At 38.9% G+C, this 16,993-nt stretch overlaps 1 long non-coding RNA gene across 1 annotated transcript; it reads right to left on the reverse strand.

Annotated features, from left to right (window-relative positions):
• Positions 1 to 6,857: 6,857 nt before the first annotated feature.
• LOC116812711 (uncharacterized) lies at positions 6,858 to 14,700 on the reverse strand. Its single transcript, XR_004370759.2, has 3 exons — positions 14,548 to 14,700; positions 7,259 to 7,329; positions 6,858 to 6,957 (listed from the first exon to the last, which is right to left on the reverse strand). It is a non-coding gene; the product is annotated as an uncharacterized LOC116812711 (long non-coding RNA).
• Between the last annotated feature and the right edge of the window lie 2,293 nt (positions 14,701 to 16,993).

Here is a 16,993-nt window from a genome sequence, read left to right on the forward strand (position 1 = left end):
AAGTTTGAGACCAGCCTGAGCAACATGGTAAGACCCTGTTTCTACCAAAAAAAAAAAAAAAAAAAAAATTATCTGGGTATGGTCATCCACACCTGTAGTCCCAGTTAGTCAGGAGGCTGATTGCTTGAGCCCAGGAAGTCAAGGCTGAAGTGAGCTTCAATTGTGCCACTGCATGACTGCAGCCTAGGCAATAAAGAAAGACTTCTTTCCAAACAACAACAAAAAGATGAGATTTTTGACAGATTCTAAGACACTGCTTTTAGACTTGGCCTTGCCTAGCCCTCTGAAGTCTTCTATCTCATCATCTTTTTCAGTTCCCTAAAAGTTTATTCTTCCCTCCTCAGGACCTTTGCCTGTATCTTTCCCTCTTACTAGAATTCAGTCCCAGCTTCCATACTTCTCTCAGGGTATCAATAACTGACTGCCATGTAACATGCCAACCCCAAACTCAATATCTTATAACCACAGCTGTCTTATTAGCTCATGGTTCTATGGCCAGCAATTTGGGCTAGGATCAGCAGGATGGTTCTTCTGTTATTGCCTGGAATCACTTTTGCAGCTGCAGATATTTGGTATCTGTACTGGGGCTGAATAATCTAAGATGGCCTACCACACCGTTGTTGCAGGCTGTCAACTGGTTGGACTCAGGGGACTCAGCTGGAACAGTTTTTCTCTTTTCTACCAGCCTCTCATCTGCTAATAAACTAGACTAGACTAGACTTCTTCAATTGGCAGTCTCAGAACAATATTCCAAGGAAGCAAGAGCAGAAACTTCCACTTTATCTGTTGGACACTGCAAGTCAAAGGCCAGTCCAGATTTAATGCATGGGGAAAGCAATTCTACCTCTTGGTGGATAAGCTGGTCATCTTTTATATACTACACCTGGCTAACTAATGCTGACACTTCATATTCGGTTCCCACATCTCTTCTATAGGAGAACATTACTCTGAATCATCAGATACAATAAAATCCTATTATATACTCTCAAATCACCCTGTTCATTTTCCTTATAGAATTGGTTTCATTTTATAAGCAAATTCTCGTGTGGTTATTTGATTAAATCTGGTTTCCCTCCTGAACTGTGAGCTCTATGAGGGCAGGGACAAAGTCTGTATCTTTAGTGTCTACCATAAAGTAGGGCCCAGCATCAGGATTCCATAAGTGCTTGTTGACCGAACACATGAACGTGAAACTAAGCTGGGAGGAAAGTGGTTTAGAAAGTTACTCTACCACTTTCTAGTTGTGGGACCTTCATTAAGTTACATAACCACTTTATTATTCAGCTTTCACATAAGCAAGCTGAGTGTATTCACACATAGTAGGTGCCAGTAAATGCCCTTGAAAGCAATATGAGGTTAATCACTTAATATTGAATGAAAATTGTATATTTTATCTTCATATATTTTTGGTGCATGAGAAATCACAGAAAAACAGGAAATTGTTAACTCCTACATTGATTAACATTGGCACATTTATAAATACTGTTCTAACTACTCTTGTATCATTGTATTAGTCCATTTTCACACTGCTGATAAAGACACACCTGAGATGAAGCAATTTACAAAAGAAAGATGTTTAATTGGACTTACAGTTTTACATGGCTGAGGAAGCCTCACAATCATGGCAGAAGGCAAGGAGGAGCAAGTCATGCCTTACATGGATGGCAGCAGGCAAAAAGAGAAAATTTGTGCAGGGGAGCTCCTCTTTTTAAAACCGTCAGATCTCATGAGACTTATTCACTATCACAAGAACAGCATGGCAAAGAATTGCCCCATAATTCAATTGCCTCCCACCAGGTTCCTCCCACGACATGTGGGAATTCAAGATGAGATTTGGGCAGGGACACAGCCAAACCATATCAGTCATATATGTATAAACAGGGGCAGAGCAAAGTAATGTATAGATTCAATGCTACTCCTATCAAGCTAACATTGACTTTTTTTGCAGAATTAGAAAAAACTACTTTAAATTTCATCTGGAACCAAAAAAGAGCCCATATAGCCAAGACAATCCTAAGCAAAAAGAACAAAGCTGGAGGCATCATACTACCTGACTTCAAACTATACTACAAGGCTACAGTAACCAAAACAGCATGGTACTGGTACTAAAACAGATATATAGACCAATGGAACAGAGACCTCATAAATAACACCACACATCTACAACCATCAGACCTTTGACAAACCTGACAAAAACAAGCAATGGGGAAAGGACTTTCTATTTAATAAATGGTGCTGGGAAAACTGGCTAGCCATATGCAGTAAATAGAAACTGAACCCCTTCCTTATACCTTATACAAAAATTAACTCAAGATGGATTAAAGACTTGAATGTAAAACCCCAAACCATAAAAACCCTAGAAGAAAACTCAGGCAATACCATTCAGGACACAGGCATGGGCAAAGACTTTATGACTAAAGCATCAAAAGCAACGGCAACAAAAGCCAAAATTGACAAAAGGGATCTAATTAACTAAAGAGCTTCTGTTCAGCAAAAGAAATTATCACCATAGTGAACAGGCAACCTATAGAATGGGAGAAAATTTTTGCAGTCTACCCATCTGACAAAGGTCTAATATCTAGAATTTACAAGGAACCGAAAACAAATTTACAAGAAAAAATCAAGCAACCCCATCAATAAATGGGCAAAGGATATGAACAGATACTTCTCAAAAGAAGACATTTATGTGGCCAACAAACATATGAAAAAAACTCATCATCACTGGTCATTAGAAAAATGCAAATCAAAACCATGATGAGATACCATCTCACAGCAGTTAGAATGGCAATTATTAAGAAGTCAGGAAACAACAGATGCTGGTGACACTGTGGAGAAATAGGAATGCTTTTACACTGTTTGTGGGAGTGTAAATTAGTTCAACCATTGTGGAAGACAGTGTGATGATTCCTCAAGCATCTAGTACCAGAAATACCATCTGACCCAGCAATCCCATTACTGGGTATATACCCAAAGGATTATAAATCATTCTACTATAAAGACACATGCACACGTATGCTTATTGCAGCACTAATTACAATAGCAAAGACTTGGAACCAACCCAAATGCCCATTAATGATAAAGAAAACATGGCACATGGCGTATACCATGGAATACTATGCAGCCATAAAAAAGAATGAGTTCATGTCCTTTACAGGGACATGGATGAAGCTGCAAGCCATAATTCTCAGCCAACTAACACAGGAACAGAAAACCAAACACTGTGTGTTCTCACCCATAAGTGGGAGCTGAACAATGAGAACACAAGGACACAGACAGAGGAACATCACACCCTGGGGCCTGCTGAGGGGTGGGGCCCAAGGGGAGGGAGAGCATTACGACAAATACCTAATGCATGTAGGGCTTAAAACCTAGATGACGGGTTGATAGGTGCAGCAAACCACCATGGCACATGTAACAAACCTGCAGTTCTGCGCATGTATCCCAGAACTTAAAGTAAAATAATAATTAAAAAAAAAGGGCAGAGGTAAAATGGTAAAAAAATAAAATAAAAGACAGGAGCCTGAGGTCAGCCACCAGCAGTCTTTGTAACCCTCAGGTGGCACATGTCTTTTTTTCTCATAGGTGGAGAAAATTTCCAGAGTTAATCTACTATCTTGCCAAAAATAACCATGATTTGTCAGTTAATCCCCTGATATTCTTTGTGCTGGAAAATCTGTCAGAATGACCAAAAAGGCTTACATTCTACAGTCTATGAGAAACAAAACCACTGGGGTAGACAGAAATGAAATACAGTCATTAGTAGTAAGTTTGAGGTTGACTGCTCTTTAAAAAAAGAAACAGTTTTTTTTTTTTTCTTCTGTTTTTCCAGTAGTGTCACTCTTCAGGGGCCCCTCTTTACTTTGTACTCTTTGACAGTCAGAAATATACCTACCCATTTCCGATTTCCTGCTATTGTGCTTGAAATATGGATTTCACATATTTGGGGTAATCACTTCATCAGTAAAGTTGGCCTTCGTAAGTTAAAAACACGCAAATTTTAGAAACTCAATGTTCTGTGGGTTACAAATGACTGCCCACCATGCTGTTGCACTGGGGAAGAGACCTTTGTAATTTCTGAAATACAAAGTACTATTTTTTCTTCAATGCATTCTCTCTCTTTTTAGTTTCTCCATCCTGTGATACATCTGTCCAAAGGGACTTCTCAAAAAGCACTGTATGGCAGAAAAGGTTTTCAAAATGCATGAGAGAATTATAGCAAAGAGAAATAACTCACACTAAAGTTTTAAAAATATCTCTGGACTATGGCTAGGAACTATTACTATGGCTAACACGTGTAATTTCAGCATTTTGGGAGGCCAAGGCGGGCAGATCCCTTAAGTCTAGGAGTTTGAGACCAGCTTGAGCAATGTGGTGAAACCCCGTCTTTGCAAAAAATACAAAATAATTAGCCGGGTGTGGTGGTGCACACCTGTGGTCCCAGCTCTTCATGGAGGCTAAGGAAGGACGATCACTTGAGCCCAGGAGGCGGAGGCTGCAGTGAGCTAAGATTATGCCACTACACCCCAGCCTGGGAGACAGTGAGATTCTGTCTCAAAAAAAAAAAAAAATCTCTGGACTATAAACTCTCATGAATCTAGCATTATTTGGATCAGAAATATATTCGTAGGATAGACTGTGATGACAAATAGATCAAATTTAGGATGCCTCAACACAAGAAATATTTTTATGTGTCATTATGTAACAGTCCAGGGAGGCTGCAAATAGAGTATATGTTGCAGGTAAGAAATTTTGCCTGCAGTCATTCAGGAATTGAAGCTGATAGTGATTCTGCCATCTTGAACATGTGGCATCGCTGTCTGTCTGGAGGGTGCCATCACAGTCAGCTAGAAGGGGAAAGGACACAGAGAAACACATATGGAGTGGCCACATCACATCCATTCACATTCCACTGCCCAAAGCTCATGGCCACAATTAATTGCAAGAGAAGCTAGGAAATGCCATCTCTATATATACACGAAGGAAGAAGTGGAAGGTGGACTTTGGTAAACCATATCTCATGTAAGAAAAATTAGGCTGGGCACGGTGGCTCATGCCTGTATTCCCAGCACTCTGGGAGGCTGAGGAGGGTGGATCAACTGAGGTCAGGAGTTCGAGACCATCCTGACCAACATGGTGAAACCCTGTCTCTCCTAAAAATACAAAATTAGCCAGGCATGGTGGTGCATGCCTGTAGTCCCAGCTACTGGGGAGGCTGAGGCAGGAGAATTGCTTGAACCCGAAAGGCGGAGGTTGCAGTGAGCCAAGATTGCACCAGTCCACTCCAGCATGGGCAACAAGAGTGAAACTCTGTCTCAAAAAAAGAAAAAAAAGAAAAGAAAAAAGAAAGAAAAATCAAAACTTTCAATAAGAGAATATTATTCTTCAGTATTATTTTCCATCATTTCCCAAAGTGATGCTTAACTTCCTGCTAGACCAGCTTTCATGCTGATCTCAAAACACAGTGTTCTTCCAGTCTGTCTCATGCTCTCCTATATCTGCAATCTTTGCTCTGCACAGTGGTAAGGACCATTTTTCTAATTCTATATTCTTGAATCACTCCCAGTTATTCCCTGGATAAAGTAATATGAGGCATGGTGTGTCTCTGAATTTCTTTCTTTATCTCTAAAATGGGAATAATACTAATATCAACCTCATTATTGATACGTATTAAATGTAGTTGACTTCATATATGTAAAGCACTTAGCATAGTGAACATGTCTGAATTATTGTTCTATAACCATACATTCCATGATTCTATCTAATACACATCCCAACTCAGTGATACACAGTGTCAATGACAGAAACATAATCAGCAAGAATAACAATCACTTATGCAGTGCTTCCTATGTGCCAGAAACTGTGAGATAATAAATGTTTGTTGTTTAAAGCCACTAAAGTTTAGGGTGATTTGTTACATAGTAGCAGATAAAGTGGTAAGAGGTTATGTCTATTCTGTTTAACTGTTCTGGGCCTGGTTTCTTACAGTCTCTAGTGTTTCATCTGTAAAATGATGATAATTCCCCTTTTATCCATTTGTTAGAATTATATTAAAGTATTACCTTAGATTAAGACACATGTTACAAGGGATATGAAAGTGTTTCACTCAATTCCCAGCACATAGAAGATATTTAGTAAATATTTCCATAATACTTCTGCTGCAACAAATCACTGCAGCTCTCTCTTCACTACCAGCTTGGATTTCTAGCAATCGAGAGAGTTTCTTTAATGAATTCTTACACATAATTATAAGATCCTATATAGGTTGCTATCCAAGAAAACTAAGGAAAAAATCATTTCTACACTAATTCTCAGCATGCCTGAACAGCTTACAAAGGAAGCTCTTCCCACGTCTCAGTGTCACACTCCAGGGTTTTAATGTCCCATTTCTGAGAAACCATTCCAAGCTGCGGTAAATGCAGCCCAAATGTATAAGGACTTGGTACATTGGTAACAAAGCAGATGCAAGAAAAATATGCAAACTCAAGAAAAATGCAAATTTGAAACAGTAAGTGATTTCACTTGGTCATGAAATACCCCAGGGAGTGCACCAGGGCAGTGATTTATTAAGAGAACTTTTAGAAGCAAGTGTACAACCCCAAGTGCTCTGTGGGTTTCTGTAAGACCCCACTTTTACAATTGGGAGAGACTAGATTCTGACGGGCCTTTAATTATCTGTTCTTAAAAACCTAAATAATAAGCATTGCAAACACTCAGCCAGTTCAAAATTATTTTCATTACAGTGACTCTCTTGGGGTTTTGCTGATTGGTTTTTATTTGGAAGGTGTAAATAGAGTAGGCAAGTAGGAAAAACAAAGCACAAAAGAGGCAATGCATCTCTCTGCTTGAGGAAAACTCACTTTGGACAGCACCTTGAATGCGATCAGGGAAGCTAGAGTGTTCTCCTGTTCTTTGCTGTCCTTGCCAGTGTCTTCTCCTGAACTCACATCAGAAGCATGCCTTCAAGGGGAAAATGCAACAATAGTAATATTAATAATAATGAGTGAAATGTATTAAGTACTTTTGTGCCAGTACTGTTCTCAGACAGCCAGACAGACACACACAGACACACACACACACAAATAAATATGTATATATACACAAATGCTCCTCAACTTACAATGGGGTTATGTCCTGATAAACCCATCATAAAGTTGAAAATCATTAGTTGAAAAGTTGAACTATTATAAGTTGGGACACACACACACCCATATTTCACAAATGAGGAACAGAAAAGTTAATAACTTGACCACGGTCTTACAGTAAGCAGGTGGTACCAGCAGGGCTCTAACCCAGGCACTCCAATTCTAAGGTCAACTTTGTTAGTGTTATCTAAAAAAGAAAAGCAATAATAAATTATCCACAAGAAAATTTTACAACTCAAGTTTTTCATACTCTTTAAAAAGGCATTTTTTTCACATGTACTCTCATATTCTATGATTAGACCTAATCATTCTCACTTCAAAGCTAGAGAAACTAAGACCAGAAGAGCTTCCAGATCTTGACTAGTACCACTCAATAAGTGGGATGACCAGAACCCTGTACTGATGATGCAGACGTCACCACATAACAGCTTGTGATATTGAGTGAGTTGTTTCACCTATACGACCCCTCTAAACCAATTTACTATCTAGAAAACGGGAATAATAGCAATTTCTATGTAATAGGTTGTTGGAGCACAAGATAAAGTTATATGTGTAAAACATTTAGCACAGTTCATGATGCATAACAGGTCTGTAGTAAATATTTGTTATAATTATCAGCAAAATCATCTCCCTCATTACTGCAGTTGAGTTTCCTTTTTACATTATTGGAAAGAAATTTCTCAACTGAGTTTCAGTTGAATACAGTATTAGATTATTCCTAAACTGAGTTTCAGCATTTTAAATGTATACTCCCTACTCAAAACTACCTACTAAATCACACCTGTAACTCCAGCACTCTGGGAGGCCGAGGCGGGCAGATCATGAAGTCAGGAGATCAAGACCATCCTGGCTAACACGATGAAACCCCATCTCTACTAAAAAATACAAAAAAAAATTAGCCAGGCGTGGTGACTGGCACCTGTAGTCCCAGCTACTCAGGAGGCTGAGGCAGGAGAATGGCATGAACACGGGAGGCAGAGCTTGCAGTGAACCAAGATCGTGCCACTGCACTCCAGCCTGGGCGACAGAGTAAGACTCTGTCTCAAAAACAAACAAACAAACAAACAAAAATTTACCTACTAAAAAGAAGTTCTTCAATGCTTAGACTTTGAACAAAGAAAAACTCTGCTCTAACAGGAAGCTGGTGACGTAGAAAGGTAAAGTTTCACTTCACAGGCACTTTGATTTCCCTTCGAGGTGGACACTGAATGATTTGTGTGTGCGCACATTTTTCTATGCATTATTCAAAATTAAAATTCCTTAGAGGAAACCACTGAAAGCCAATCATTTACAAAACTTAAAAAATGACATCTTGAAGAGTTCTTTGGTACTCATTCATCAAACTTAGCAATGATTTAACTGTAATTCTTTATTCAGATTCATCTCCCACAAAATAAAGATGCCATAAGCTTTACAGTACTATATCCTAATCCATAGAGAAACTAAAGAAAAAGTAAGATGAGCAAGTGAGAGGAAAACCTGCAAATGAGGCTGCCCTGGCATGTTTCTAAAAAGAAAGAAACAAACAAGCAGCCCCTCCTCTCAGCTCTTAGGAAAGAAATATTTAAACTTGACAATATCTGCACTTCATAGTTGATTCATAGCATGACCTATCTCAAACAATTTAAGATTCAAATGAAGTTTGCAATTATTCTTTCTATATCACTTTGCAAAACATTCTCATAACCTCATCCAGCCCTTTCAAATCAATCCTGTGAGGTGAACATCACTGTGTTCCCATTTTACAGAGAAAGGCACTGAGCCACAGAGAGATTATATACTCATGATCAATAAGCTGGTAAGACTAAGAACCAGGAATGATACTGTCTTCCTTCTCCAAATATCCTGTTCTTTATTATGAGTACCTAAAGAGTATTAAAAATTAATTACAGATCAACAATAGTAAGTAAATGTCCTCATGTGAAATCCACGGTTTAAAACTTAAGGTTATCTATTTATCAAATAAATTAAATCCTACTCACTTAATATTCATTGAGCTCATTCTGTAAACAAACATTTGGCCAGGGGCAGATATGAAATATGAGGCTCAATCTGTGATCACAGACATGAAATATACAATTTAGAGAGAGAAAGATAAGCATGGTGACGAATAAATAACGTATGAAAATTAGCTATTATCTTAGGCCAACTTTTTCTAAGCTGTAAGCTGGCTTCCTACTTCTGCCAGGTGTTAATAATTGTTTTAAAAAGTGGAGGAAGAAGGGTACTTCATGGTGGGAAGATATTCATTGAGGATATAAGCATCTTCGTCTTAGAAATTAACAAGGCACAGTGGCCTATTGCAAGTTTTGAAAGCCCTGCAAACAATAAAAGCCTGATTAGTTTTTATTGACTCAGTATCTCCTAAACACTTTTTCATGAAACAAGGTTACTCACAAATCTTGTTGAGGATCTAATGTCCTAGGAAAGTGGTTTTCAAGCTTGAGCATGTACATAAGTATCATTGGAAAGGTTGCAAAAATACAAATGTGTGGGCTCCACTCCAGAAATTCTGATTCAAGTGGTCTCATTTGTCATCTGAGAACTTGCATTTTTGTCAAATTCCTAGCTGATCTGATGTTTCAGGACTGAGAACTTAATTTGAATAGTATCTCTACAGAACGGTTTTTAAAATGTTCTGCTGGAGTAGGATGATTATACTTAACAAAAATGTAATACACTCAGGTGATGGACACCCTTAGTATCCTGACTGGATCACTACACATTATATACATGTAACACATTTTCTCAAGTACCCCATAAATTTGCACAAATAAATAAATAAAATTATACTTTTCTCAAATAAAAAATAAAATAAATGCTCCTCTAGAATGTTAGAATCTTTCTGATTTTTTTGTAATAATCATAAATACATATAAATATTCTCATCATTACATGCATGTAGTTACATTCCTTTACATGATGCACCAGAAAGAATACCCACTCTAAGAAGGAAAGAATGAAGAGAAGAAGGCATTGTTTAAAAGACCTATTATGAGAATAATTCAAATTCTATGTCTACCATTATTAAGCTGTTTGATTTTGAGCAGGGATCAGAAGGCATTTTAAATTGAGGTGGAGATATGCACAAAGCCACGTGGGAAATGTCATGTGTCCCTGCATAATGAGAACAAGCTATTTTGCTTGGTTGGAGATGAGGAGACAGAGGCTGTACATAAGAATGTGTTCAATTTAAAGCAACAAAATATATCGACCAAACTACTTTGAGCAATCAAGGGGATATACTGGCTCACATCACTAAAATATATACTGGCACAGCAGATTTCCAGTTTGGTCTGATCTGCTAGCTCTGTCCCCTCCAGAATATACGCTCCAGGCAGGCAGGAAGGAAGAGGACCTCAGTTCTCTTGGTGTCTAGCACTCTGCCTATATTAAGGCAGGTCCTCAATAAATTCGTGTTGTAGGAAATGAATGCATGTCTTCAAAGATGTGGTTACTTTCAGTATCACTCCTTTCCTTATGGTTTCCACTTCAATATTAGTCTAACTTGCCTTAGGGACACAAGATGGCTGCTATTCACTTCAATTAGCTAAACACTTCTCTTTTCATGGCTGTGAGAGACTAGCTACCTCTTCCATAAATGAAATTTCTCTTATTTCTGGGCACAATAGTCTCTATTTCCCAGCCTCTTTTACAATTAGGTGTATCCATGCAACTCAGTTGTAGCCAATGGCGTGTAGTAGTGATATCCACCACTTGCAGACCTACACATAAAGGCTCCCAGACACATCTTCTGTGCTCTTTCCTGGAACACTTGCTTGATGCCAATAAATACAGCAACCTTAGCAGCTACATATTGCAGTTGGCAGAGCTTTCATGTTTTAGCCTCTTCATATTTTTTAGTTTTGTTGTCACTGTTTTTTTTTTTTTTTAATTGATTCAGGAGCTGACCTATTAAAAAACTGAAGAAAAATAAAGCATTTTGTTCTGGGTTTCTCATTAGGAACATGAGGTTTACTCTACTGCAACTGGCTTAGTTCATATGATCATTCCCTGAGGTGAGGGAAAAAGATGTGCAAATTGATTAAGCCAAGGTCACATGGTCGAAATGTAGAATTGGGTTTTGAGGTCAGTTTCCCTAAATCACCCAGATATCCAAGTGGAAATCAGGCTCCATTGACAAAAGGGAACTGTTCTTAGAAACACAACTACAAATGTCCAATCCAAGTTGGCAAGTTCCAAGCAAGGAAGGGCTTCCCATTAAAGAATGTGGATGCTACCTAGTGGGCAACTGGAGGCCACTGGCATACTTTAAGCGTGATAGTAACACTGTCAGGTTTTTTAAAATTACAAAATGCTTTAGCATAGAGAAAATTATAAAGAACAATATAAGTAACAGATATGCACTCACTATCCTGCTTAATCAAATGTCATACTTTGCCAAGCTTGATTCAAAGTTTTTTTTTTTTTTTTTTTGAAACGGAGTCTCGCTCTTTCACCCAGGCTGGAGTGCAGTGGCGCGATCTCGGCTCACTGCAGGCTCCGCCCCCCGGGGTTCACGCCATTCTCCTGCCTCAGCCTCCCGTGTAGCTGGGACTACAGGCGCCTGCCATCTCGCCCGGCTAATTTTTTGTATTTTTAGTAGAGACGGGGTTTCACCATGTTGGCCAGGATGGTCTTGATCTCCTGACCTTGTGATCTGCCCGCCTCGGCCTCCCAAAGTGCTGGGATTACAGGCGTGAGCCACCGCGCCCGGCCGATTCAAAGTTTTTAAAGCAAAGAAACATTACAGATATGGCTGAAACATCCTATGTGCCCCACTGCTGATACATACCTCTCTTCCCAAGGGTAACCACTTTCTGACTTTGATACTTATCATTCCCAGGCATGATTTAATACTACTGCTGAATTTGCATATATGCATAAATAATATATACAGTTGTTTGCATGTTTTAAAACTTTGTATTAAATAATATCAAATAATTAAAATTTTTCACAAATCGTACTTTTAACTCAATCTTTTATAAGATTGCCAATAATGATATCTCTTCAGATCATTCATTTTGACTATCATATTATTTTTCATAGTATGACTATGCCATGGCTCATTTATCCATTCTATTATGGATAAACATTTGTGTTGTTTCCATAATTTTGGTATTAAAAATAATGGCATTGTGAACACTCTTGTGTGTATATCATTGTGTACACATGCTAGAGTTTCTCTAATGTATTATGGTGTATATTGCTGGGCCAAAGGCTATGTAAGCCTTCAACTTCCCTAGATGTCATACCAACCCATACATATATGACTAGTGTGAGCATTCTCAGTGCTCTACCTTGTCCAGATTCTACATGAAGCACTGGTGGCCTTTTGGTCAGGTTGACTGATATTAGAAGGTTATTGCCAAAGTCTATGTGAGAGAGACTGAGGGTCTGAAATACCTAGATGTAAGGGAGATAAAGTGAGAGAGCAAAGAAGTTAACATATTTAGGAACAAAATCCACATGACTTTGTGATTGATTATGGAGAAAATAAGGAGAAGAAGGGAGCAAGAAGACTCTCAAGTCTCCAGATTGAACACAAGAGGAAGCTTATGTGCAGTGAGACTGATGACAAATTCCTTTTGAACATAGTGCCTTTGAGGTCTTGGTAGTAAAAAAAGAAAGCACTATCCATCAGGCATTTGGATATTTAGGTCTGGAAGATTGAAAAGAGATCAAAACAGAAAATACAAATTATAGAATCATCGAGATGGGTAAAATTAGAAGAGTTGGATCAAGAAAAATACCTAGAATCAGTAGAGAAGTGAGTTAAGAAAATATCTCTGGGAAACATTAATATTTAAAGGTATATAAAAGGAAGAGAAGACTGTGGAGAAGACAGAGACTGAAGAAGGAGACAAAGTGTGTCATATTGTAGTATCCAGAGGAATAGAGCTTCAAAGAATGAGTGGTCAACCACATTAAATGCAGCTAGAAAACCAAGAAGGTAAAAAAATGAACATTAAACATTAACATGCAATGAAGTTATCGAGTCCATGTTAAAATGGTTTCAATGGAATAGCATTGATGGAAATAATTGCAATTAGTTAAAGAATTTTAAAAAAAGTAAAAATTAATACAGCTAACTTTCTCAAATTAAATTTTTTGAAAATAAAACAGTGAGATGGAATTTGGGTGCAAGATGTTTGTTGAAAATCAACACACATGAAAGGAAAGAGAATGAACCTAAGAAAATTGGCTCCAGAGTCTATTAATGTGAAGACTATGTTATATTGTCTCTCTATCTTTAGGGAAACATATACCCAATTCATCTTGTGTCACCAGAATCAGATTCATCAAACCCATTTTGGACCACTCTGATCACTAGTTTCACCCTCACAGTCATAGTAAAGAAACTAAAGCAAAAGACTACAAGAGCAAAGGACAGAAAAGGAAATGTCACTTTCTCCCCTCACCTTTGTCCTCTTTGATTTTCTCCATTGTTGCTAAAAGGAACACTTAGAAAACTATGAAAGAAACTTCTGCCTGTAAGTGAAGCTCCATGATTATGAATTCTGAATCCTTGTAACAGAAGGACCAATAGGACTGATCCATGACTTCTATTAGTAGAGATTGGGAAGGTAGGTGACTTTAGCTCACCAAGCCTGATCACAGCAAAATAGAAAATGATCACAGTGTCCCCTTTTTATCCTGGGGTAACTATGAACATTCAATGGGAGCCAACTACTGTATTAAAGTCCTGGGTGCAGCTCCTGGCTCATGACATGGCCCACAAGGTTGTAGTTCTGAGTACCCTTGCCCATCAGTGGTGCTGGGGGGAGAAGGGAGGGCAGCCTGCTCACTAGGGAGAGCAGGAATGAGGCTAGGGAGGACAGGGAACTGGCAAAGTTGTCTCCTGTTTGAGAGAGACTTCAGTTAATGTTCAGTCAACTTCCTGTGGTGCTAAGAAGTGAAAGTTGAACTTGACTATCAAGGAACAGAGGCAGGTTGTTAGCTGGGCCCCTGGGAGGAAGTCAACAAGCTCCACCACATCTGACAACACCTCCTGCCTGCAGCCCTTCCCCCAGGTCAGGCAGCTGCAGACCTCATGCTTCCAACTGAGGGGGAATGAATGGGTACCAAGAGTAGATGAGTTTACTTCTTTCCCAGGGGTGAGTAGCAGGTGAAGAAATCAGCATGTAGTGGACATTTACATGTGCCGGATACCTCATATATGTAGTGCGGTATCATTATCCCCACTATGCAGATGAAGACACTGAGGCTCAGGGACTTGTTCAAGACACACGTCTGGTCAATAGGGAGCCAGGATTCAAAATCATGTCAGTCTGGTACTTAAGTCCTCTGTTCTTTCCATGACTACATTAGATGTATCCCTAGATAGTCTGGGTGTAAGAGCATGAGTCTCCCATGAAAGGAAGTGGGGGCTCTTGGAACATACCTCTTTAGGAAGCCTTCCATCATTGTGCTGCCTTCCTCCTCTGTGCAGCCTCAACACTCACTGTTGAGCCCTTCTCTAGGAGTTTGCAATCTAGGGGGAGAGATGGGCACATAAGGAAATAATTTCAATGTAGTATGGCAAATACTGAGCTAGATAAACGCATGAATGACTATGAAGAACAGAGGATTGGGGTCACCTAACTCAACATGAGACTCATGGAAGTCTCCTGAGGAGAAACCTCTGAGTCCTAGAGAGTGAGAATTGGCCAGAAAAATTAAGAAGGGGCAGGGAATTCCACAGAGAAGTAACAGATAAACAAAAGCAAACAGGCATAAGATAGTCTGGAGTCTGGTCAAATTACAATCAGTTGGAAGTAGTAGAGAATAAAAATCAAAGTGGAGACAGGGGAGAAGTAAAGCTGAGTAGATAAACAGGGTCAACTTACAGAGGGTCCTATGCAGGCTAAATTCCAGGTGCTGCTATACAAATACAGGAAAGAACACTCATGAAATATTTTAAGATTTCTGTGGAATATTTTAAGACCTTTTGTGGACACCTCATGAAGCACTCCTGTATTTGGAGGCAGCACTGGCAGCAAATCAAACATAATAAAAGGTATGTACATCAAATATTGACACATTTATTCAACAAGTACATATTGAGCACCTACTATGTGCCAGGCACTCTCTTCATCATCAAGTATTCCGGCACTAAATAAAACACAAAACACACTGCCCTCTTTGAAATGACAATAAAGAAAATAAGTGAATTATATATTATCTCAGCAGATATTGCATGGTATGTGGAAAGCATATCAGGGAAGGGGGTGTGAAGTATCCTGAGAGCAATTACAATATCAATAGGATGTTAAGACAGCTCCTACTGAAGTCATGTTTAAACAGACACTTGGAGGAGAGGAGGGAGTTGGCCAAGCTGATATTTGGGGAAAGGCATTCCAGGAAGGGGGGATCAGCCAGTTCAAAGCCCTGGGGGGTGGGGGCTGTGCTTGGCATATTTGAGGAGTGGTAAGGAGGCCAGTGTGGCTGGAACAGAATGATCAAAGAAAAAGGTGGTTGTAAATGAGGTCAGATAAACAGTAAAAGACAAGGGCTTTTTAGGTCATCTGGAATTTAGATTTTTTCCTGAGAGGGCAGAGGAGCCACGAGAAAGCTCTGAGATGAGGATGAGATGATCTAATTCAGGTTTTAACTGGATAGTTCAGAGCAAGAGTGGGGGCAGGGAACCAGCGAGGAGAATGTGGCAATAATCACGAAAAGTGGTGCAGTGGCTTGGACCAGGGAGTTAGCGGTGGAAGCAGAGAGAAGTGATGAAACTCTGGATATGGGAAAGGGTGGGCAGGAGAGAACAGTGCCTAAGATGATCCAGGATTTTGGCCTGAAAAGCTGGGGAAAAAGACAAAACAGCAACAAGATCAGTGGAAGGGGTTTTGGGAAGACCAGGTGTTCTGGTTGCAGCTTTGTTTTGCCTTAAAAATATTTGAGTGCATAACCAGTAATGGGATTGCTGGGTTAAATGGTAATTCCATTTTTAGTCCTTTGAGAAATTGCCACACTGCTTTCCTTAGCAAACTAAGGCAGGAACAGAAAACCAAATACCACACGTTCTCACTTGTAAGTGGGAGCTAAATGATGAGAACTCATGAACACATAGAGGGAAACAGGAGACACTGAGGCCTATCTGAGGGTGGAGGTTGGGAGGACGGAGAGGATCAGGAAAAGTAACTAATGGGCACTAGGCTTAATACCTGGGTGATGAAAGTATCTGTACAACAAATCCCTCTGACATGAGTTTCCCTATGTAACAAACCTGCACATGTACCCCTGAACTTAAAATAAGACTATATACATATATATACATATTTGAAAGAATTAAACTTTTGATTTTTAATAGCATGTTTTCTGTAAGATTTTGCAATTTAAACTTCACTATATTTTTATATAAACAATTAAGAGTTGAGTTGACCTTGATATTACATAATACAGATATTTTATTAACATCTATTAATTTTTAATTCTTTGATTTTTTTCCAAATTTTCGAATAATATACCTACTTTTCAGATTTCAGGCAGGCCGTCGAAAGCTCCTAGTTCTAATTACTGTTCCTGTAAAGCTTTATGAATAAAACAGTCCGGCCTGTCCTTTACAGTCTAAGGTAGAGAAATATAATAAAAGAAATATAAAATTAAAAAAATATATAAAAAATATATAATATAAAAAATATAATAAAAGAAAATGCATGAATTTTTAACTAATATGGTGTGGGTTCTAAAGCTCAGATAAATTATTTCATTTAGTTCTCACAACAACCCTCTGATGCAGGCACTATTGTTTCCCCCATTTTAATAATGAGGAAACTGAAGCACAGAGAGCTTGGTTGACTTGCCCAATATTACCAAACTCTGTGTGGCTAAGCTGGGATTTGAAC

This window comes from Hylobates moloch, unplaced genomic scaffold, assembly GCF_009828535.3.
Source record: "Hylobates moloch isolate HMO894 unplaced genomic scaffold, HMol_V3 SCAFFOLD_9, whole genome shotgun sequence".
NCBI classification, from domain to species: Eukaryota; Metazoa; Chordata; class Mammalia; order Primates; family Hylobatidae; genus Hylobates; species Hylobates moloch.